The sequence below is a fragment of the Leuciscus leuciscus genome, assembly GCF_965113295.1.
Source record: "Leuciscus leuciscus genome assembly, chromosome: 5".
Taxonomy (NCBI): Eukaryota; Metazoa; Chordata; class Actinopteri; order Cypriniformes; family Leuciscidae; genus Leuciscus; species Leuciscus leuciscus.
Window position 1 is genome coordinate 48374521 of NC_138729.1, and position 23696 is coordinate 48398216.

General features: G+C 35.4%; 1 protein-coding gene and 1 long non-coding RNA gene across 5 annotated transcripts in view; both read right to left on the bottom strand.

Annotated features, from left to right (window-relative positions):
* unc5ca (unc-5 netrin receptor Ca) overlaps positions 1 to 23696 on the bottom strand; it is a 181469-nt gene that overhangs the window by 126954 nt on the left and 30819 nt on the right. The gene's annotated exons all lie outside the window — the stretch shown is intronic.
* LOC309499758 lies at positions 15578 to 21178 on the bottom strand. Its single transcript, XR_014206330.1, has 3 exons — positions 17306 to 21178; positions 17128 to 17242; positions 15578 to 17087 (listed from the first exon to the last, which is right to left on the bottom strand). It is a non-coding gene; the product is annotated as an uncharacterized lncRNA (long non-coding RNA).

Sequence of the window (23696 nt, forward strand, 5' to 3'; positions counted from 1 at the left end):
TATTAAATGAATGAACAGATGAATAAATAAATGGACAAACAAACAAATGAATGACTATAAACTAATGAACAAATGTGAATGAATGAAGAAATTAATGAGAGATTATGTCAACAAACAAATCAATTAACATATGAATGGACAAAGCTATTGAATGGACAAACAAGCACATGAACGTGACAAATAAACGAACAAATATATTGTTAATGAACAAACTAATGAATGAATTTATTAACTGAGGCAAGAATGAATAAATGAATAGATGAATAAACAGATAAATGAGTAAACAAACAAGATTGGATGAATGAACAAATGGGTGAATGAACAAAAATCAATGAACATGAACAAATACTTGAATCAATCAACAAACGAATGAATGAATGAAAGTAAACACAATAGATAAATGAACAGAACAAATAAACTAATGAAACAACAAATGTACATGAGTGAATAAATGAAGGAACAGACAAAAGAACAAACATGTCATGAATTTGAAACTTGAAACTTGATGAATGAACTAATCAATGAACAAATGAAAGAATATGTGAATCAATAAAAATTAATGAACATGAATGAACAGATTTATCAGTTAACAAACTACTGAAAGAACACCGGATGAACAGATGAACAAATAACTAATGAACTAACTAATGAACAAAAATGATCTATTAAACTAATGAATTAATGAAAAAAATTTATGAACATGAATGAACAAGTGAATCAATCAATAAACTAATGAATGAACAATCAAACAAATGAACACGACTGCATAAATAAATGAAGAGGCAAAAAGACAAACTTGTATTACATCAATAAATGAACAAATTAAGATATGATCAAACAAACTAGCAACGCGCAAACTAACTAATAAACTACATCAACATCAACAACCATAAGAATGAACGAATCAATCAGTGAACTAATGAATCAAAGAACACAGTAATAGAAAAGTGAACAGAACAACAAATAAACTAATGAAGGAACAAGTATATTATAAATTAAACAAGAATTAAACAAGAATGGATGAATGAACTAATTAATGAACAAAAAATGAATGTGAATGAACAATCAGTTAAACTAATGAAGGAATGAACATACAAATGAACAGATGAACGAATAAAACAACAAACTAATGAAAGAATGAACAAAATAATGAATGGATGAATCAATCTACAATTAATTAATCAAAGAACCCAGACAAGTGAACAGAACAACAAATAAACTAATGAATGAACAAATGAACATGACTGAATAAATGAAGGAACAGACATATGAATTAAAGTAATGAATGAACAAATGGTGGAATAAATGAATTAAGTAATAAACTAATGAACGACTGAACAAAAATCAATGAATGAATGGATAAATCAACACACTAATGAATCAAAGAACAGAGAAACAGATAGTGAACAGATTGAGCCCGACTGAATTAATGAACAGACAAAGAATGGAAATATAACAAAGTAATGAATGAATGAACAAAGAAACGACTGAGTTGATGGACAGATTAGTTGTTTTTTAAAATATAAATTCACTTGTTAATGCACAATTTCACGTCCAGCACAAATGCAGAGATCTTCAACAGCACACACACACACACACACACACACACACACACACACACACACACACCACACACACACACACACACACACACACAGACACGTGCACATAATGGATGGGTCGTAACCCAGGACGTATCGATCCTTGGAGTCATCAATACATATACCGGATACTAACATTACACTAATACACACACACACACACACACACACACACACACACACACAGTAAAAAGACAATGGCACGAGTGTCGGATTATTAAGGAATGCCTTCATTAGATGCCCACTGACCCGTCCTATGGCACGCAGTCCAGCTCATAACTCTTATCTGACTGTCTCACACACACACACACACACACACACACACACACACACACACACACACACACACACACACACACACACACACACACACACACACACACACAGAAAGAGTTCGTTTCACCCCAAATTAACACTCTGTAAGGCACATTAGCTTCTATTAACGGGTCACGGCACAGCATGGGATCTAATGACGGACCGCGGGCCGTGGGTTTGTGTTGTGTTTGCAAATGTTATTATGATAAAAGATGATTCATTAATTCAAATCCCTGATTAATCTTAAACACACAAACAGGCTCTGTCCTGTTTACTCTATATAAAAAAAAAAGTCTATGATAAAAAAAAACACAAACAAAACTGATACTCTTCCAACAAAAGGCCTCAAACACACTTAAAGTATAGCCTATGAATATGACTATTGAATCATGATTCAATTCTAAATCGATTCTTGATCTACATTTCTTTTCTTATGAGGTTAAAGGCTTTTTTGTGTCACTTTTTTATGTGATGGATTTTATTAAAATTACTTATATAAATTAATTATATAACTATACATACTTTAAAAAGAATTATAATTTTTAAAATATTATTTTATAATATATAATTATGAATTTTAAAAAATTGTATGTTAAAGGTATAGCGGAGGATCTTTCCAAATTTTAGATAAGACCCGCCCTCTCCACTTTTTGAAAAGTTTGATTGATTCACCAGAATGATTGACAATTAGGAGGACCAATAGTTTAGACTACCCACCAGGAAGTAAAACATCCTCCGCTATACCTTTAAGAGTTATCTAACTATAGCTTCAAAACATACAAGTAAATACACTGAAAAAAATTATTATGTAGGATTTACTGTGAAGCACTTTTCACTCAGAAATTGCTAGTAAATTTCACAGACAAATGAATTTCACATTACAAAGGAATGGCAAGTAAAACAAAATGTAAGTAAAAAGTAAAAAGACTGAAATAATCAGACATAATCCAATAATCTTTTTCTCATTCGACAGATCATTTTATGCTGTCATGATCCTGGCCTGTGTTCCCCTGTCTTGTTTAATTGACTCTTATTTTGAAGTTTAGTTTTGTTCCTATTGTTCCTGTGTTTCTGTTTCCTGTGTTTAGTTCCTGTTTCATTTGTTTTCATTGCCTATACTGTATAAGTATTTTTATATATATACAGTACCAGTCAAAAGTTTGGAAACGTTACTATTTTTAATGTTTTTGAAAGAAGTCTCTTATGCTCATCAAGCCTGCAGTTAAAAAACAAACAAACAAAAAAACAATAATATTATGAAATATTATTACAATTTAAAATAATGGTTCTCTTTTTTAATATACTTTAAAATGTAATTTATTTTTGTGATGCAAAGCTGAATTTTCATCAGCAAGTACTCCAGTCTTTGGTGTCTTATGATCCTTCAGAAATCATTCTAATATGCTGATTTATGATCAATGTTGGAAACAGTTGTGCTGCTTAATATTTTTTTTATAACCTGAGATACTTTTTTCAGGATTATTTGATGAATAAAAAGTTAAAAAGAACTGTATTTATTTAGAATAGAAATCTTTTGTAACAATATACACTACCGTTCAAAAGTTTGGGAACAATAACTTTTTTTTTTTTTAAGAAATTAGTACTTTAATTCAACAAGGATGCGTTAAATTGATAAAAGGTGATGGTAACGATTTATATTGTTAGAAATGTTTTTATTTTGAATAAATGCTGTTTTAATGAATAAATGCTGTTAACGTTTTACTCATCAATGAATCCTGAAAAAAGTATTCCCAAAAAATATATTAAACAGCACAACTGTTTCCATCATTGATAATAACTGAGTATCAAATCATCATATTAGAATGATTTCTGAAGGATCATAAGACACCAAAGACTGGAGTCCTTGCTGATGAAAATTCAGCTTTGCATCACAAAAATAAATTACATTTTAAAATATATTAAAAAAGAGAACCATTATTTTAAATTGTAATAATATTTCATAATATTACTGTTTTTTTTTTGGTTTTTGTTTTTTGTTTTAACTGCAGGCTTGATGAGCATAAGAGACTTCTTTCAAAAACATTAAAAATAGTAATGTTACCAGACTTTTGACTGGTACTGTATGTACAGTATTTTTATAAGAGAAAAGGCTGAAACACTGGCAGGTGTATCCGCACAGTCAAGCGAAACACTCGTTTCTTAACGGACATTCGATGCTATCAAGTTTTCCGAATCAATTCAGAATCGTGGAAGAGAGATGAGTTGTTTTTAACAAGATAAAATCCCTCGTTCATGTAAGTATCACGATTTCACATTCAGCTCAAATGCAGAGAGCATTTGATAAAGTAAAGGTCAGAGACAGGCTGGAATGTCATGGAAAACCGAATTAGGTTATAAGAAACCTTGACTAACATTATAAGGGGAAAATAAAGTGTAGAAAGAGACCTTTGAACACTTTCTCTCTCTCTGGCTGTTCTCCAGTCCTCTTATCATCTCACCTCTCCGGTGCCAAAGAGTCCAGTGTTGGTTCAGATGATTAACTCTCTTAATAATGGGGCTTAAAGACCAAGCTGGGACCTTTGGAACACGAGAGGGGTCACGTTTATCAGCTTAACCTTCCGTAGCTTGTGAGTGTATTATTGATGAACAGTGAACGGTCCAGTACTGCAGGAATATTCCAGGTTAAATACAACTTAACCCCCATACGATGGCATCTGTGACACGCCGTCAGTCACTGCAGAAAATACTCCCTCAGTTTGTAAAAATGAACAGAGATTGTGTTTACACTATGAATTCATAATGGGAGTCTATGGGGCAATGATCCTGCTGCGCCGGTTTTTAACTCTAGCGCACATGGTTGCCTTCGCTTTTGTCCAACATCACTAAACAAGAAATAAAATTAATGCAGATAAATAGAAAAATAGAAAATAGTCAAATTAATAATATGAGTGTCCGATTAATAAATAAATAAAAAATGAATAGAAACAATGAAACATTGATGTAATAGCATGAGAAAATATATTTATATTTCAATATATAATATTGTCAATAATTAAATGAATTCATATTATTATTATATTTATAATTATATTATTATTTACAAATATTTAGTCTCTTTAACCTTATAAAAAGTATCATGAACGTCAGATTATTAAATATATGACTAAAATAAACAAGGATCTCAAGTACTGATGAAGAAAATAATGCAAAATTGATACTGGTATATAACTGTTAACAATCAAACAGATACATATAAATTATATTCAATAATTTATAACTATTGTCTCTTTGCCCCTACAAAAAAAAAGGAAAAAAAAGAAAAAAAGTAGCACAAGAATTAGTAAAAAATAAATAAAATAGAAACAATCTAATGCAATATCATGAGAAAAAAAACAGCAAAATCAATATATAATATTATCATTAATAATCAAATTTATTATTTATTAATTTGAAAAAATATATATTTTTTATAATAATTTACAAATATTGTAACCTTACAAAAAGCACCATGAGCATCAGAATGAATGAATAAATAAACAAACAATGCAATATCATGATTTTTTTTATACAAAATCAATATTTAATACTATTGTTAATAGCCACATTAATTCATATTAAGTGTATTATTACATTAATAATTTACAAATATTGTCTCTCACCCTTACAGAAAGTACCACAATCAATCAATCAATCAATCAATCAATCAATCAATCAATCAATCAATCAATCAACTTTAGTACTCAAATAGCAGGCCACAGATGCTGTCGATAAACATTGAGTCTAAAATAGCCCAGAATATTCCTGTAATAAGAGCAGAGGTAATTAATCCGATCATAGATCAAACAGAAAACACACACGGCACTCCAGCACTCCACTTTCTGTGTGTGTTTATGTGCGTCTGTGAGTGTATTACACACAAAGTCAAGGAGAGGCAACGCAGCCTGGATGAGCTCTTATAATCAACAGTGTTTATCACTCGTCCCCAGACTCATCATTTACACACAGCACCATGATAAATATCACGTTTAATTACTGACCCAGCGTGAGGACACACACCGCCAAGAGCAGCCGGCACTTCAAAGCTATCAGGAGCAACCAGATCGAGCTGCATATATGTGTGTGTGTGTGTGTGTTTACAGCGTGTTCAATATCAGCCTAACACATGCTCATTTAAATACAGACAATAGCTGTGTCTGTTCTAATGAACACTCATGTGAACACTCATCCATCATACACACGACACATGACTACCGCTCAGCTGGACTCTGTCTGGACACACACGTGTTTACTTCCCTTTCACTTCTATTGTTCTTAAAGCTAATTATAAATACTACTGACCCGAACACCATAAAAGACTTCATATATATATACACTGCCGTTCAGAAGTTTGGGATCGGTAAGATTTTTTTATGTTTTTAAAAGAAGTCTCTTTATGCTCACCAAGGCAGCATTTATTTGATTAAAAATACAAAAATAAACAGTAATATTGTGAAATATTATTACAATTTAAAATAACAGTTTTCTATTTGAATATACTTTAAAATTTAATTTATTCCTGTGATCAAAGCTGAATTTTCAGTATCATTACTCCAGTCTTCAGTGTCACATGATCCATTCTAATATGATGATTTGCTGCTCAAGAAATGTTTATTATTATTATCAATGTTGAAAACAGTTATGTAAAAAAAAAAAAAATCAGGATTCTTTGATGAATACTAAAAATTATATATATATACACACACACACATATATATTATCTATGTCTCTGTGTATATATATAAATTCTATAATTATTGAAATTATTTATATACATTTTTATATTAATTTAAAAATATATATTTATTCACTTAACTCATGATACTATGGAATTATCATTGGACACCATCACTGAACTGTGGCACAGCTGAGATGAAATGAAGTGTTTTTTTCTTTTGAAGATGTCCTTGAAAATTAGTATTTTTAAATTTATCAAACCTCTAGAAATGCTGTTGAGACATTTTGTTCGCAAAAGAACACCTGGGTCAGAAGCACGGTAAAAAAAAATAATTCTGAAAGTAAAGCCGTCTTCAATTCATTATGCGATTGTCCACATAAGAATAGAAAAATAACATAAAAAATGTGATCTCTAATATTTCAATTGTATCGCCTAGAGAGCACTGCGATTAAATGGAGACACTTTGTACAAAAAGCACTCTAACACTGAATATAAAGTGCCCCTATTATGCTATTTTAAAGGCTCCTGATTTTGTTTTGGAGTCTCCTACAATAGGTTTCATGCATTCAAGGTCAAAATCACTTTATTTTTTCTCATATCCATTGCAGCATCAGCTCTTTCCTCAGTGTCTGAAATGGTTCGATCAAAGATTCAGTCTCTCTAAACCCCTCCTTTCTGAGAGCCTGCTCTGCTCTGATTGGTCAGACATCCCAGTCTGTTATGATTGGTCAACAGCTTGCAGCACGTGTCAGAAACAATAACCATTTCCATATCTGACTACAACTTCAGCTCCGGATCTTTCTCAGCACTTGATACACAGTGATATGAACAGTTAAAGGGTAACCCTCGCCAAAATGCAACCTAGGGTCTTTTTGTTAATCTACCCGAGACAAACTTTCGTTTAAAAGCATAATTAGAATGGAAACGCCACTTTTAAGTTTGACCGTATTTTCGTTTTCGGTCAAATTGCCTTGTGAATGAGAGTGCTTGGGGCACTTCTATGATAGCATCAAAAATCGTTATTTTTAAAACACTAAGAAGGCTCGACACAGCATGAAACTTTGCTGGAAGTATCACCAGGGGCTCTACACATGAACTCCAGCATTGAGAACATTGTTCGTGTACACAGAGTTTACTAAAAAGAAAGGTTTTGAACCTGCCGGCATTTTGACTGTCAAAAATAGTCGATCTCTGAATGCAACGTAACAGGGAGGAGAGTAAAGATGGAAAGCTCCTAAAGCTTAATTCCATGTTAATTCACGGATAATTTGTTGTTTTGTCGTTAGTGAAAATCAATATTTACCTTGTATTTGAAGAAGGATCCTCATATAAGAAGCAATACTAAAATTCAGAGTCAGTTCATTCACATTTGGAAATGCCGGCGGACAGAAAAACAGTGAGTTGTTCAAAACCTTTCTTTTTAGTAAACTCTGTGTACACGAACAATGTTCTCAATGCTGGAGTTCATGTGTAGAGCCCCTGGTGATACTTCCAGCAAAGTTTCATGTTGTGTCGAGCCTTCTTAGTGTTTTAAAAATAGCGATTTTTGATGCTATCATAGTTGTGCCCCAAGCACTCCCATTCAAAAGGCAATTTGACCGAAAACGAAAATACGGTCGATCTTAAAAGTGGAGTTTCCATTCTAATTATGCTTTTAAACGAAAGTATGCCTCGGGTAGATTAACAAAAAGACCCTCGGTTGCATTTTGGCGAGAGTTACCCTTTAAGGTCCTTGCACACGGAGTTAAAAAAATAAATACGACCTCACGTTGCGTCAATCACGTTTACACATTGCCCCCGAAACTTTCGTCCATCATAAAAAAAGAAAAAAAAAGATCGGGTTCGATTTTCTGCGTTTTTCACATCGGTAGCAAGCATTTTGAGAGGTATTTTGACAATACAGAGCCACCGAACAAGCAAACGCCAAAATCCACAACTGTTCAGGATCAATTGGTTCACGGAAACTGGCAGTCTTGTTTTTAGTATGTGGCTCCAGTATCGCTAGCAAAGCGTCAAACTGAGCCACTGACATCATGAAGTAAACTTTGAATTGCTCGGGATAATCCCGCAGCTCCTTGATAAGGAGGTGGAACTCTCCGTCCTCTCTACGCAATCTCAGGATTGGATAGACCCAATACTTCCTAAAAGATAGAGCACATCAAAATCATCCTCACTGCTTGAAGACTCCATTTTGTATTGTTTTGCGAATCTTTTCGCAACGTATTAACTCAGGGCCCTATCTTGCACCCAGCGCAATTGACTTTGTACACCGACACATGTATCATTCCTATTTTGCACCCGCGCACAGTGGACTTTTCCCTCGGCAGACGCACGTCGGTAAATTAGGGAATGAACTTGCGCTCCTGGGGGCGGTTCAGCGAAAAGAGGAGGCGTGTTCCGGCGCAAACGTTCCCTGGTGCTATTTTGCAGTTCCAGAAAACAATTCCGCCACTGACCAGGAAAAACCTAGTCTACAGTCAGTGCCGCGTTATTCAGATACTATTTTAAGGGTGCATGCTTGGCCATAATGTAGCGTGTGCACATCACGCATACACTTTGCTTTTCTACTCTACACACAGTTGCAGTTGTTGCCATTTTTGCATACCATACATAATTACAAGGAAAAATATTCCACATGAGGGAAATCATTGTGGTGTCCATGAAGATGTGAAAAAATAGGCATAAATCTAGCTTACACATTTACCCAAATTATTATACGCCTGTGCTAATTTAGGTGGGTTTCTCCATCCCCAATGTCACTTTTCTGTCTTTTACACAATGTCACAACGTCGGTCTCCTCGGCTGTGAACCGCTCCTGGCGTGCGCCTGGCAAATCCGCCGTTATAATAGCAATCCGCTTTAGAACAAGCGCGCCTGCTCTTAAAGGGAATGTGAGATGACGCTGTGATTGGTTTATTTTGTGTTACGCCCAAACCACACCTATGAGTAATGAAGCTACTTCAGACCAAACCATTTTAGATGTGCGTCGGGTGCAAGAGTCATTTATCCCTCCGGTATAATAGCAACAGCGCCCGAGATCCACCCACAAAGTTACTTACGTTTTGCGTTTGATACTTGCGTTTCAGATCGTTAAAATAGGGCCCTCAGTGTGCAAGGTTTTTGTGCATGACGAATTTTTAGGATGACGAATACAAATAAAAAGCATACAAAATGGACATTCGGGACTCATATGCAGTGAGCAAGGACCTTTACGTTGGCGTCGGTTTTACGACGAGTCGTCATCCTTTGGAAGTTCATGCAAAGTGGATTTGCTTTGGCAGCACAAAAAAAACTCCATTTATCTGTACTTTGATCTTTGAAACTTTGTAGACCTTTTCCAGTCACAAACAGCTAGATTACACACTACATTAAAGTTAATATCCAAAAAAGCATAATAGGGGTGCTTTAATATGACAATTTACATCCAGAGTGTTTTACACAGAATTGTGCCCTGCTTGTGTTTCATGAATGATATTATAGAGGCTGATAAAAGCAAACAGTGACACTGGAGCTATTAAAAACAGCCTATCTCCGTGTTTCTCTGTACATTTAACGTTCATATGTTTTGGAAAAGTCTGCGCAGTGTAATTTAGTAACTGCGGTTTTGAACTGGGACCAGATGCAGAGTATTACAAACACACACACACACACACACACACACACACACACACACACACACACACACACACACACACACACACACACACACACACACACACACACACACACACACACACAAGATGCAGTGACAGAGGGCTGTTTTCCGTCCTCATTATCTGTGACAACAAAAACGGCTGTCACCACCAACTCACACGCTCTCAAAACATGAACATCATTACAAACAAAGATGAACTCCCTCATTCCATCAGACAGCCAACTCACAGCGCTTCAAAGCTCAATGTTCCTCTGAAAAACCCATTTCAGACTGCGCATTATGAGCGAATGCTCAACAAAAGCAATAACAGATGCAGAGAATGGAAGTGAGCGGAAGAACTTCACAGTAAATGTGGCATGTCACGCTTCAGATTTTAACAAAAGCATTCGGTGTTACCTAGATGACGAGAAACAGATGGTATTGTGGGTAAATTGTCAAACGTACACCTTTGCTGCAGAGTTAAAAAAATTAAGCATGAAGAAATTATGAATATTTAAACTATGTTGTTAAAAAAAAATTGGACCCCATTGACTTTCATTGCATGGGCAAAAAACACTGAGTTTTAGGTGAACTACCCCTTTAACTCTTTCCCCGCCATTGATGGAAATTTCCGGCTATCCCTGTTTTCACTATTATATGGTAGGGGGTGCTATTGCACATCTTCTGAAAGAGTACTGAATCTCCATATCAAAACACAGGCGAAGAAGAGGCGGAAACAAGCGATATCATATGTAAGAAGACGCATATGTAAAATAATGCGATCATCAACATTAAACAGCATATAAATCCAAACTGCCTAATGTTACCAATGAAATATTACCCAGGATAAGCTATAGGACTGTGAAGCTTTGGGGGTGTTGATGGACTCGATCTACTCCATCTGTGTTTTGAGCATCGATCTGAGTCCGATCCACACCCTGCTTTTTGCTCAAAATGTTACTTTTTTAATGAAACTTGCCCACATTCAAGTGTTGATATAAAAAAAAGAATGCATGAAGCTAGAATAAAAAGCAGAGGCACTGTTCTTTCTTTTTATATATTGAATGTTCAGATATTCATTCAACATAATGTTCTGGGGGCCATGAAAATTTTGTGAATATGATAAAAAATGCTGGCGGTGGCTGGTAACTTAAAAAAAAAACCTGGCAGGGAAAGAGTTAAAATCCACAAAAAAAAAGAAAAGAAAAAAAAGTAATGCACAGGAAAAAGCCATAACAAATTCTCCATTGAGCTCATTAATTCTACATTCACTTGCAATATGATTTAATCATCGTTCTGAATCCGATCTGGATGTAGCCTTTGACAAAAACTTGTTTTTCTCAGCTTTTTGCTCAAAATATTGCTTTTTTTATTAAACTTGCCCACATTCAAGTGTTGATAAAAAAAAATTAAAAAAGAATGCATAAAGCTAGAATAAAAATGTTTTGGTTTTTTTAAAGCAGAGGCTCTTTTCTTGCTTTTTATATATTGCATGTTCAGATATTCATTCAACATAATGTTCTGGGGGCCATGAAAATGTTGTGAATATGATCAAAAACGCTGCAGGTGGCTGGCAACTTTTTAAAAAACCCTGGCAGGGAAAGAGTTAAAATACACAAAAAAATAATAATTTAAAAAATAAAAATAAATAATGCACAGGGAAAAGCCATGACAAAGTAACCATTGAGCTCATTAAGTCTACATTCACTTACTGAGACCCCTTAAAATTTCCATTTATTACAGAATTACTTTAGCCAACATTTTCCATGTTAACCATTATTTCATCCAAAATACCATAGTTACTAACTATGGTATTTTGGCTGAAATAATGGTTACCATGGAAAATGTTGGCTCTATTCTGGTATCAGTCTCTCAAAGGTCTTTCCAGAATATGATTTGTGTGCGTCTCCAATACCCATTATACCACAACACTACATGAATACTCATTTTAAAACTAATTTAAACTTTAAAAAGCATTTAGGCTGCTGGTATGGTAACATCTGATAAACAAACCAACCAGGGAGTTGAATTTCTAAAACACAGAGAGAGTTTTGCATCACAAATTTTACTTTCATCTGTGCGTGATATTAAAAGATATGAAATATTCAAGAAACAAAGACAAGATTAGTCCAGAACAGCCCGAAATAAACTCTCGCCATCCTACACTCCCATCGACAGCAATATAAAATCAGATGTTCAATAAATAGATATATTGATGATCAATAAAGTTCAAATAAAGTCAAAAACTATGCTAATTGTTCAGTCATCTGTTTGTATGACTTTGATTTGATTCACACGAGAGTCAAATGATTATTCTTACATTGTTTTAAAGTGTACATTACATTCCTAAAACAATTAGCAGCCAAAGTGCATTTTCTGATCGCTGAGGAAGAGGATGATGCATTTGACACCTGTCAATCAAACTCTCTTTATGGAGGGATAGTTACTGTAGATGAATTTGACAGATGTCTGTGTTCAGCTGGAGTTTTTATTGCCATATTCAATCAAATAAATCCCAATGTTTGACTTGACAGCATGCAGAGATGTATATGTATGTGTGTTGCATAATATATTATATACATGCTTCTATTATATAATATTTCATATATAATACATCTTTCCGCAGAGGCAAGGACTCTCACTGTTTCCTGTCGTTTTTCACTCTCTCTCTCTCTCTCTTCCTCTTACTGAAAGATTGAGTGTCGTACGCAAACCCCAGCTGAACTCAGACTCAAATGAATAAATCCTACATTTTTCCATCAATATTACAGACTGAGAACATCCACTGATGCTCCCGTCTGCTTCAGCAAACATAGACAGACTTTATTAAAGGGGTCATTTCTACATTTTTTTAATCATGTTATTTTTATTCCCACTTATAAGCCCACTTTCAATGTTAGTCAAGGTTTCTTGCACATAATTTAGTTTTTCATGAATATTTTCCATCCTCCCTTTGATCCATATGGTTAAACAGCCTGCTTTTGTCACTGTACTTTCTATAGAGTTTCTATGAATAAGCAATTTTTTAAATGCTAATAAATAAATGCTCTGTTTGGGTGGTCAAGCTTTTATCAAACTGTTTTATTTCCAAAGCGTAGAGAATTTTTTTATTTATTATATGACCCCATTAAAAAATGTCAAACTGGTCTACTGCACCATAACTCTCCTGGAATAGTTGTGTGCATATTGTAGCCTGCATAGGGCGCATTTTAAGGCATCACATGCTCATTCCTGACATGAAGTCTGTTTCAATAGGTAGGAAACTTCATTATGCTGCTTTCTGAAATATCACTTTGAACCAAATTCTACAATAGCACCAGAAAAAACATACAATATCACTCACGCAAAAGTGTTGGTGACCCTGTGAAACTGATTTCACTCACAAATCCCCTTTTGCATTCACTGGCAAAATGTTAACAATACTCCAAAAAAAATTCAGTCACAAAACTTTTGAGTTCAGATTCAGTTCAGTTCAATAACTGTGCAAAGTTCATCAATTATAAAATAAGTTCAATATTTCAACTAATACTTTTTTTTGTATCACCATGACCCTTTAGTGCAGTGGTCTTCACTATTTTTTTCATGAGAGCCGCACTGATAGGACAAACTCAGTAGGAGCGCCATTTTTACCGCAAAGTGTAAAAAGTTACATCCAGTCATAAATACCATGTCTGCTTATCAATGTCACCCCTGAACATACAATATGCAATGCAATAAATACAAAAGTGTAAAAAAAAAAAAAAAAATCTTTATGATTTACCAGGCAAATTTGTAACTGAGTCAAGATGATTTCCCTTAATGACAAAAAATATAATAATAATAAATCTATATAGCTCATCATGTATAACCATCCAAGAGCTCATGCAGCGTTAAAGTTAATTGTACAAGTTAATATGATTCTTTAGGGTCTAAATGAAAAGTTTACTTTAATTAAAAATTCTCATTAGTATTTTAAGAAAACACTAATTTTACCTGGTCAAAAACAGCTCTTGTTTTCAGCACGCCATTTAAGTGCATGTGTCTTTAAATGATAATGAGCTTTGCTCACCCCACCCCTCTGTTCTGTGGGGCGTTTTGACACAACACACACGTGGAGAGTTGCCTTGACAACAGTTGAGGGTATATTTTGGAGAAAGAATGGCAGCAGGAGTCTCTGAGGACACATCTGTGCAAGCGTATCAATTTGAACCAGAGTCGAACAAAATGACGGCCCGAAGAAGTTCGACAATTAAGGCTCGAACAGGACGTTTCTGAATGGTTGGTTAACGTGATGTCACTTTGATCTATCTTTGTATGTACTGGCAGGGTAGAGTAGTGAGATACGAACGCTATGTGTTTAATTTCAATCATGAAAGCATTGACGTTGATCGTGGGGAATATTCCCTTCGAAAACAAAACTCAGCCACTGCGTCTTCAGCGGTTCGGATTTAGGAACATCAAAATGATGCTGTGTTCGTTATTACACCCAAGAACAGAACACCACAATCTGCTCCAGCGTATCAACAATGGCGGACTATGATGATGACAGCTCGCTCAGGGCGGGTCTGTGTTGAAACGCTGCTGTCAATCAACAATCGTGGGAGGGGCGTCCGACCATGTGACGTCACACAGTCAGACGGCTCGATTTGAGACGGGAAAACATACAAGGAGATTTTAAAAAGACCACTGGATGGATTTTTATAATTATATGATGGTTGTGTACAGGCACTGCCAACACACATTTCAGTGCAATCAACTTGTAAAAGTGCATGTACCATTATATGACCCCTTTAAGAGCTGGTAAGACCGCCATAACTGCCAACTCCGCAGAGACTGGATATGTTCACATGCACAAATTTGTTTCATTCGGACTGAATTCATTACGATTGATGAATCTGAATGTATTGTAGTTCACATGAACGCTAAACATCGTGATGTGAAACATGATCGGGTTGATGTGCGCGTTTATAAGTCAAAAGATTCAAATCCGAATAGATTTTTTGATATGCGTACACTGCACAAATATACAAAGTTTCCCGCTGTCGTCGCTTAATAACCATTCTCCTACATCGGTTCTTTATTTATTTTAAACAGCAGACTTAATATTTATCCAATTCTGTTCATAATTTGGAGACTATGAACATATGAACCGTTGTGCCGTGCAGTTTGTATTTATCACGCGGTAAAAATGTAATGAGTGAAAAGATGATCAGGCTGAATTAGAAACACAAACTGTGTGACTCACTACGAATAGAGTCTGAGGGCAGCGGTGTGTGTGTGTGTGTGTGTGTGTGTGTGTGTGTGTGTGTGTGTGTGTGTGTGTGTGTGTGTGTGTGTGTGTGTGTGTGTGTGTGTGTGTGTAAATGTGGTCCATGACAGAGTTTTGATGATGATGATGATGATGATGATGATGATGATATCCTCTCCTGTCAGAGTAGCATTTGAGAATGCGGTAACATGTCCTCAATCCAGAGCAGAAAGAGCTTCCCTCGAGTGGATGCTTGCAACCAAACATCACATAGTTCCACACGGATGGACACACTGTGATACAACACAATAACAAGCATGACTGGGATTCACAGAGAGAGAGACACAGATATGAGAACAGAACTCCAAGTTTTCCTGCGCCATCGCTAATCAAAGCCGTGAGATCTGGAAAAGAAACCCCCTATTGAGTTACTGTCAATCACATTCTTGAACTTACAAACTTGGAGAAACTTACCGCACTAATAAGGCCTGCAGCACCTTGATAAATCCATCACTGTGTCGACACGACAAACACACACACACACACACACTCACAAGAGCTGAAATCAACCTTTAAAGGGATCATACTGTACACTTGTTTTAGAACAAAAGTGTCGTTTTTATCCTTGATACTCAGTCTAATAATTTAGTCACTCTCTCCACCCTCTCTCTGAGCCATACACTTAACCCTTTAATGCATGAATTATTATATTTAAATGTTTTCAAAAACAACTATATGATCATTACCAGACCTTTTTGTTTACAAATTTTGTATTTGGAAAGATTTACAATCTACTCTTCAATAAAATATCATAGTAGATCATAATAGGGTGCCTACTAGCCACTGCTTTTGTCAGCCAATTTTGAATTTATGTCCTCATGAATAAAATATACATTGACATGCAGAATAAAGAGGACAGTCAGATAGAGTTATGAGTAAGAGTCAAAGGTCAACCACCCATGGTTGTTTGGAAATACGTATCATCACATGCTGAATGGTTTTAATGATCTTTCCACTGTAGTAGATGTCATGCATCAAAGGGTTAAACTGGCTATTTCAATCAGGAACACTTCACCAAATATATACATTTATTACAATTATAGCATACAGTTAGTGTTGGCGGTATGGTTCTGTTCTGGGCAAAACTCCTACGCCTATCTGCCTGGACAGAGCGGGGAGAGCAGCAAGTCAAACCCCCCTGGGGTAAACAACAGAACCAGTATATGCATACATAATTACAATTCTCAATTACATGAGTTGTGAAAATACAAACACATGATAGAAAAGCTTGCAATGTATTGAACTGTACAGGAAAAACAAATTAGACAATCAGCTGATGCGAGCTTGCCTGACGTGGCCTGCCTGAACTAACGCGATGCGTGATTTTTGCTACTGTACCTTAAAGACTTACATTAACAATCTTTTAGTGCATGAAATTAGTAAATGCTTTGATATGTAACTGCGGGCAGTCTAATCTGCTCATGATTGTGGTGTCAAATCAGTGGTATATTGCCCATCACTCTTGGTGCATCACAATAATTGATCAAATCAATTCTATAATGTCACACAGCACTATCGCACCATTAATAATTGAGTGGTGCAGGGATGACGTCAAATCCCGGAAGACTTAGGGCGCTTTCACAATCGAACCAAGTGTGAAAGCACCCTTATTCACCACTGGTTCCCTCAAGATTTTCCTATGGGATTTTATAGTGTTTTTTTGTCTCTCTCTTAAATTTACGAGTAAAATAAATGTGTAAACATAATTTGACAATACTTGAACGTTTTTACTTGTGGGGCTCATGAGTTTGTGTCACCTTTTTCCTGTGTTGTGCTGCTGTTTCCTTTGGTACCCACGTTCCCACTCTTCATCTGTTGTCATGGTTACTAATTATGTTGCACACCTGTTTCTGGTTGAGTTTGTCATTATCTTGTGTACTTAAACCCTGAGTTTAGTTCTGTCCTGTATTGTATTTGAGTACTAGCCAAATCTGTTATGTTTTGTACTCCTGTGAGTCCTATTTTTTACTTTATTTTTGGGAGTGTCTATTAACACTTAGTGCAAATATCCCGCCTTGTTGGCAGAGGCTATTTACACTAACTCCGCCCGCTGACATCTGATTGGGCCAGACAAAATGATAAAAGGCGCAGGATTGTCAACAGAACCAATAGGGTAGAGGTAAGGAGCATTGCAGAAAGTTTTGAATCCGAGTTCGAATCCGTTATACTCCCTTTTCCCATCACATATCAAATCAGAAAGGCATTTATTTTCAATAAAAATGAAGAAAACATTCAAAAAGTGCAAATAAATTGTCTAACGTGTTTAATAATAAAGTGTTTAGAGTTAGGGGTAGGTGTAGGGAGGGCTTTTTTGTCCCAATAAGGCGGCCTCCATTTTATAATTTTAATAAATACAATAATTTACACTATGTTATTATTGCATTTTGTTTCATTGTACAACAACACTGAGGTGCAAATAGTATCTGCACCATTTATAATTATAAATAGCATCTAACTATTATTTACACTTATTGCAAAGAAAATATTAGTGTAAATAGAATCTATCACTATTTTTGGACTGTCTTTTTTTAGTTTTGTTTATTAATAAAGTTTAACAGCTGATATTAAGATCCACCTCTCTCTGCTCCTTAATTTCCATCTGTCTAGCCGCTCCTCTGTGACAGGAAGGCAGTTTGATTTCCCCCCCCAAAAAAAAAATAATAATAAAAAAAAAAAAATAGTGCGATCAGAGATTAAGTTTTCTTCACCAAACCTCAGTCAACATGCCAAACTGATGTGTTGTGTTTGTATTATTTTGCTGTACACAATATAATCACATTCAATTCAGACAGCAAACTCAGATAAACAACTGAGGTAAAATATGATTTATTTTCCCATGACGCTGCACCACTGGGAAAAACAAGCTATATTACACTGAACTTTTATATTACTCTTAATAAAGCCAAGGAAATCTGGTTTCCATTATATGACCCCTTTAAAACCCGGTCAAGTGTTCAGATTTCACTCATACCATCAGATACACAAGTGCAGAGGTCAGCGGCACCAACGAATGCAACATCCCGATAAAAATCTCACAATTTTACTCTAAACTCTCACGCCGTTGGTCCATTCATCATCTCTGCAGGCAACTTCCCAATTCTGTCAGCATAGGACCGGGTTCAAGACTCAGGTTATCATCGTCATCATGGGCTTGCTATATACAGGATATGGGTCAGCCGAGAGTGAAGCACAAAATAAACCCAGCCAGCTTTGATGGAGAGACTGCCGAGGATTTTTAGAGCAATGCCGGCGATTCTGAATTGCAGTGCTCTGCGAAGGCTTAGAGGAGTCGGGCTCCAGTGGCCTTGTAGAATTGGAGCTACTTCTGCCAGAGAGAAATGGAGGTTACACATCAGAGACACCACAGCACCGCCTGAGGGATTTAAGGACAAGCTCGATAACCTCTGATAACTTGTAAAAGTCCCACTTCTGAGATCTGAGTTACCTTGAAGGAGAAAGGTTAAAAGGACACACTACAAAGTGTGTGCAACTTTGTCTCTGGCTTTAATGGTGCAGCTGCAGCTGCACACGGCGGATGAAATCCCAGATCACTTGTGGAGAAAACTCTCCAAACAACTTTCCTGATAAAAGCCTCTTTCCCTTTTCATTTGCCCTCGTACTTCAGGAGGCAAGACTTTCTTGGAGCAAAAAAACACACAAAAAAACCTCCAAACGATACAGAAGGTCTCAGAGTCGACGTCCTCCAAGATCCTCTTCTTCTCAAACATTCAAAAGCTCTGATACATGATCAGCATTACAAACAACTATAAATGATTAATTGCTTACCAACACATTTATAAATTATGGATGGCTTATTTAATTTTTCATGAATGATTTATTGGCCCTGTAGATGTCTGCTAAGTCTAACTCGCACCTGTTTAGTCACGCTCTGAATAATTCACAAATGTCTATTTTTATTCACTAATCTTATTTTATTTCATTTTAATGCTAACTCATGTTACACAAAAGACGTAGAGAAACGAAGTGACATTTGATACGCAATCAGCCGTTTCACGTCGACAAGTAGATTTTAGAGTTTTGAAGCATTCAGAAGTTTTGAACAAAAAACAGGATGAGCAGAACACAGATCTCTCGTGTTGCCTCGTAAAATTAAAATGCTTGAGATAAAACGTGAAACATGTCTAGTTAACGGAAATGTACACTACTATTCAATAATTTGGGGTCAGTAAAAAAATAAATAAATAAAAATTCATACTTTTATTCAGAAAGGATGCATTAAAATGATCAAATGTGAGAGTAAAGCCTTTCATAATGTCACAAAAGATTTCTATTTCAAATAAATGCTGATCTTTTGAACTTGCTATTCATAAAAGAATCCTGAAAAAAATGTATCACGGTTTTTAAATGACCAAATGTAAATGTAAATAAGAAATATTTCTTGATGATGCTGAAAATTCAGCTTTGCATCACAGAAATAAATTACATTTTAAAATATAATCAGATTGAAATTATTTTAAACTGTAATACAATTTCATAACATTACCGTTTTTACTATATTTTTGATCAAATAAATGCAGCTTTGGTGAGCAGAAGAGACTTCTTTTAAAAACATTAAAGAATCTTACCGAACCAAACTTTTATCCGGTAGTGCACATAAACCAACTAGCAATACCAGTGATTGAATACTTGAATACTTGGAGTGTATTTTCAGGGTTCAGTATAATATAGTTGTTGATCCACAGAGAAGCAAAAACAAAACTGAAGTGATGCACTTTCTCTACAATGAGAGTCAATGGGGCAAGACACTGCACTCAAACCAGTGTTAAATACAAACTATTTCAACAGTATCATCACAAGACTTTCAACTTTAAACATTTTAACATGAGACTGGTGTGATAAAATCGCTTACTAACCTTGTGTGTGCAAAGTATCTGATATTTAAAGGGGTGGTATAATGCCCTTTTCGAAAAATTTAAAATAAGTCTTTGATGTCCCCAGAGTGTGTATGTGACGTTTTAGCTCAAAATACCCCCCAGATATTTTTACTGTATATAGCATGTTAAAGTTGTCCGTTTTTGAGGGTGAGCAAAAAAGCACCGTTTTGTGTCTGTCCCTTTAAATGCAAATGAGCTGCTGCTCCCGGCACAGGGGGCGGAGCTTCAACAGCTTGTGTCCTTTTACCTCACTCACACATGCACTGAAAATTTCAAAAACTTTTAGCCTTTTATGTTCAAACCGAAGTCAGACAATGATGGAGAGACTCAAGAAGAAGTGACAACATACAACATTTCTGAATGGTTAGTTGAATTTATGTAGCTTATGTGCAGTTATCTTCTAGTCATTAATTAGCATATTCTGTCATGATAATCTATAAATCGTGTTTCGGGGCGGGGTTTATGTACATTTTAGGGTTCATGATGTCACTAACCCGAGAGGAAGCTCGTGTAGTCCCAACCAGCCCTTTGTTGTAGTCCTTAAAAAGCAATTTCTTTAAAATATCTCCCTTTGCTTTGAACTTTGAGCATTGTAACTTTGCAGATGTTGTTTATGCTCAAACAGCAACATTACACACTAACTAAAGTTAGAAAAGTGAAATCATATTCAACCACCCCTTGTCATGACAAAGCCAGAAAACCTAGCATTTTTCACAATACATGCAAGAATACCACAAAAAGATGTGACTTAACTATCTGCAAAATACCAAAAATAAAACAGTAAAAACACCAGATAAACAGCTCACTTTAAAACATCAATATGTCTTGTTCCACTGACTTCCATTTTAAGTCCACTACTGTAAACAGTTTTTGTTTGTTTTTATAAACTGATGAATAAGTCTAAATTTTTGGTCCCACTTTATATTAAGTGGCTTTAACTACTATGTACCAACAATGAAATTAATAATTTGATACAATGGACTTATTGTGTACATTCATGTTTTTACATTGTACTTATATTTTTAAAATACCTGCTTGTAATTACAGCTTTAATTACTTCATATAATTACAGCTGTAATTAATTTATGTAATTACATTTGTAATTACACTGTTGACCCTTCCCTTATATCTTAACCCACCCTTAAACCCACTCATACCACCACACCTGTCCCTAACCTTACCCGTATCACACCTCAATAGCAGCACAAGTGTTTTTCACAAAAAGTAAATTTTTCGATGTAAGTACATAGTACTTAAAGCCACTTAATATAAAGTGGGACCAAATTTTCTTCTGGTAATCGACAGCAGGTCACAGATGCTGTAGTTACAGCTTAGCTTGTATTAAACCCGAAACATCCCTTTAAAGAAGCAAATGTGAAGAAACTCAAATAAACCTTTGAATCAGAGCGGCTGTCAACAAACACTGGATGGAGAAGATTCCTCACATCAACAGCGGATGCAGGGATTCAAAATTATGTGAGCATGGGACTAATAGATCCAGGTATAGGCCTAACGCATGTGACATCGCATCAGCACAGACTCACACACTCAGGAATATATGCACATATCAACCTTCACGATAAAATGAGTGATCCAAAGTGTTGTTTTAACTAGTGATGGTCTGATGTTTGCAATGACTGACTTCAATTATAATTGCCAAGCAAGAATTAGTCATGCACTGACACACACACTCACACAAAAAACTAAAAAACTTTTCTTCTCTGCATTTCTCCTCCTTTATAGCTCGCTTCCTAATCTAGTTGTCTAATAAACCTGGCATTGTTTATTCCGGATATCGTTGGCTCTTTGACAAATTGCTTTTGTTCCTCTTTTGTAAGTCACTTTGGATAAAAGCATCAGCTAAATGCATAATTGTAAATGTACCCATAGAATGATTGTACATTTACTCCTATCGGCAATAGCCCTGTTAGATATTGGAAAACAAAAGGAAAACGAGCATCATCAATCCCTATTAGTTAAAATGAATGCTGTTCAAAGCCTATTTTAGGCTCGATGCATGTCTGGGTAAAAACAAGAAAACAACAAGAAAAACTGTAGGGTTTGCAGAACCCTCGAGTCTGGATTGATTGTATGCATCAGATACTGATTGGCTGGTGAACAGGGGAGGGGAGGAGCTAAAAAAATAAGACAGGCAAACTTTTTTTATGAGGTAGATTAGGAACTACTTCTCCTTGATCTGAGCCTTAGAAATTTCGCACTTATGAAAGCAAATGCAGACTGCAGACATATTATATAACCTCTATAAGTTGAATAAAATTAGTTTATAAATGTCTGAAGCTGAGAGCTACGGTCTGTTTGAGTCTGCTCCTCACACACCACTTTCATAAGACATACAGTGCACAAGCTATATGGACTATTGATTTTGTGATTCTTTATCACTTTTGGAGCTTGACAATCTGCATTACGTTTCTCTTATTATACTGAAAAGAGAAGCTCATTCTGGTCAACATCATCTTTCACATAAAAAGTTTGGGCGAGTTATTCCTTTAATTGATAAACCATTTTTTTTTTTGTCTAAAAACTGTTTTTTTATTATTATTATTTCATTAATTGGGATAAAGCTTAAATTAAGGTAAAGTTGAAGTACTGCTAAAACTAAAACTGGAAGAAAAAAAAATTAAGCTAAATTGAAATATAAAAAAATATAAAAAAATGAAAAGACAAAATTAATACAATTTTAACTTAAATTAAAATTAAAACTGAATGTATGAAAATAAAAGCCATTAAATATTAAAACATACTATAAAGAATATTAAAATAACACCGCTACTAACCCAAACCTGCCTATAAAAGTATAAAACAACTACTTTTCCCCTTTAAAACACTTATTTGGTCAGATTTGGCTAATTTCAGACATTTTCCAGCACATTTTTATTCCCCAAACTACAACTAGTTGAGACACACACACACACACACACACACACACACACACACACACACACACACACACACACACACACACACACACACACACACACACACACACACACACACACACACACACACACACACACACTTAAGTGCCTCTTTCTTTTGTATTTCTTAATAACAGAAAACACACACACAGTCTCTGAAGGCCTGCGTGATGGTGATGTGTGTGAAAGCTGAAGTGCTTCTTTATGTGTAACTCAGCAGCTGTGAAGCCGACACTATGAGATCCCACAGTGAGAGAGACAGAGAGAAAACAGACACACCCTGAACTGCACGACAAATCACACAGCAGAAGACCCCCCTCATCTTCCTCCTGAGCGTGATGAATGACTCCAAC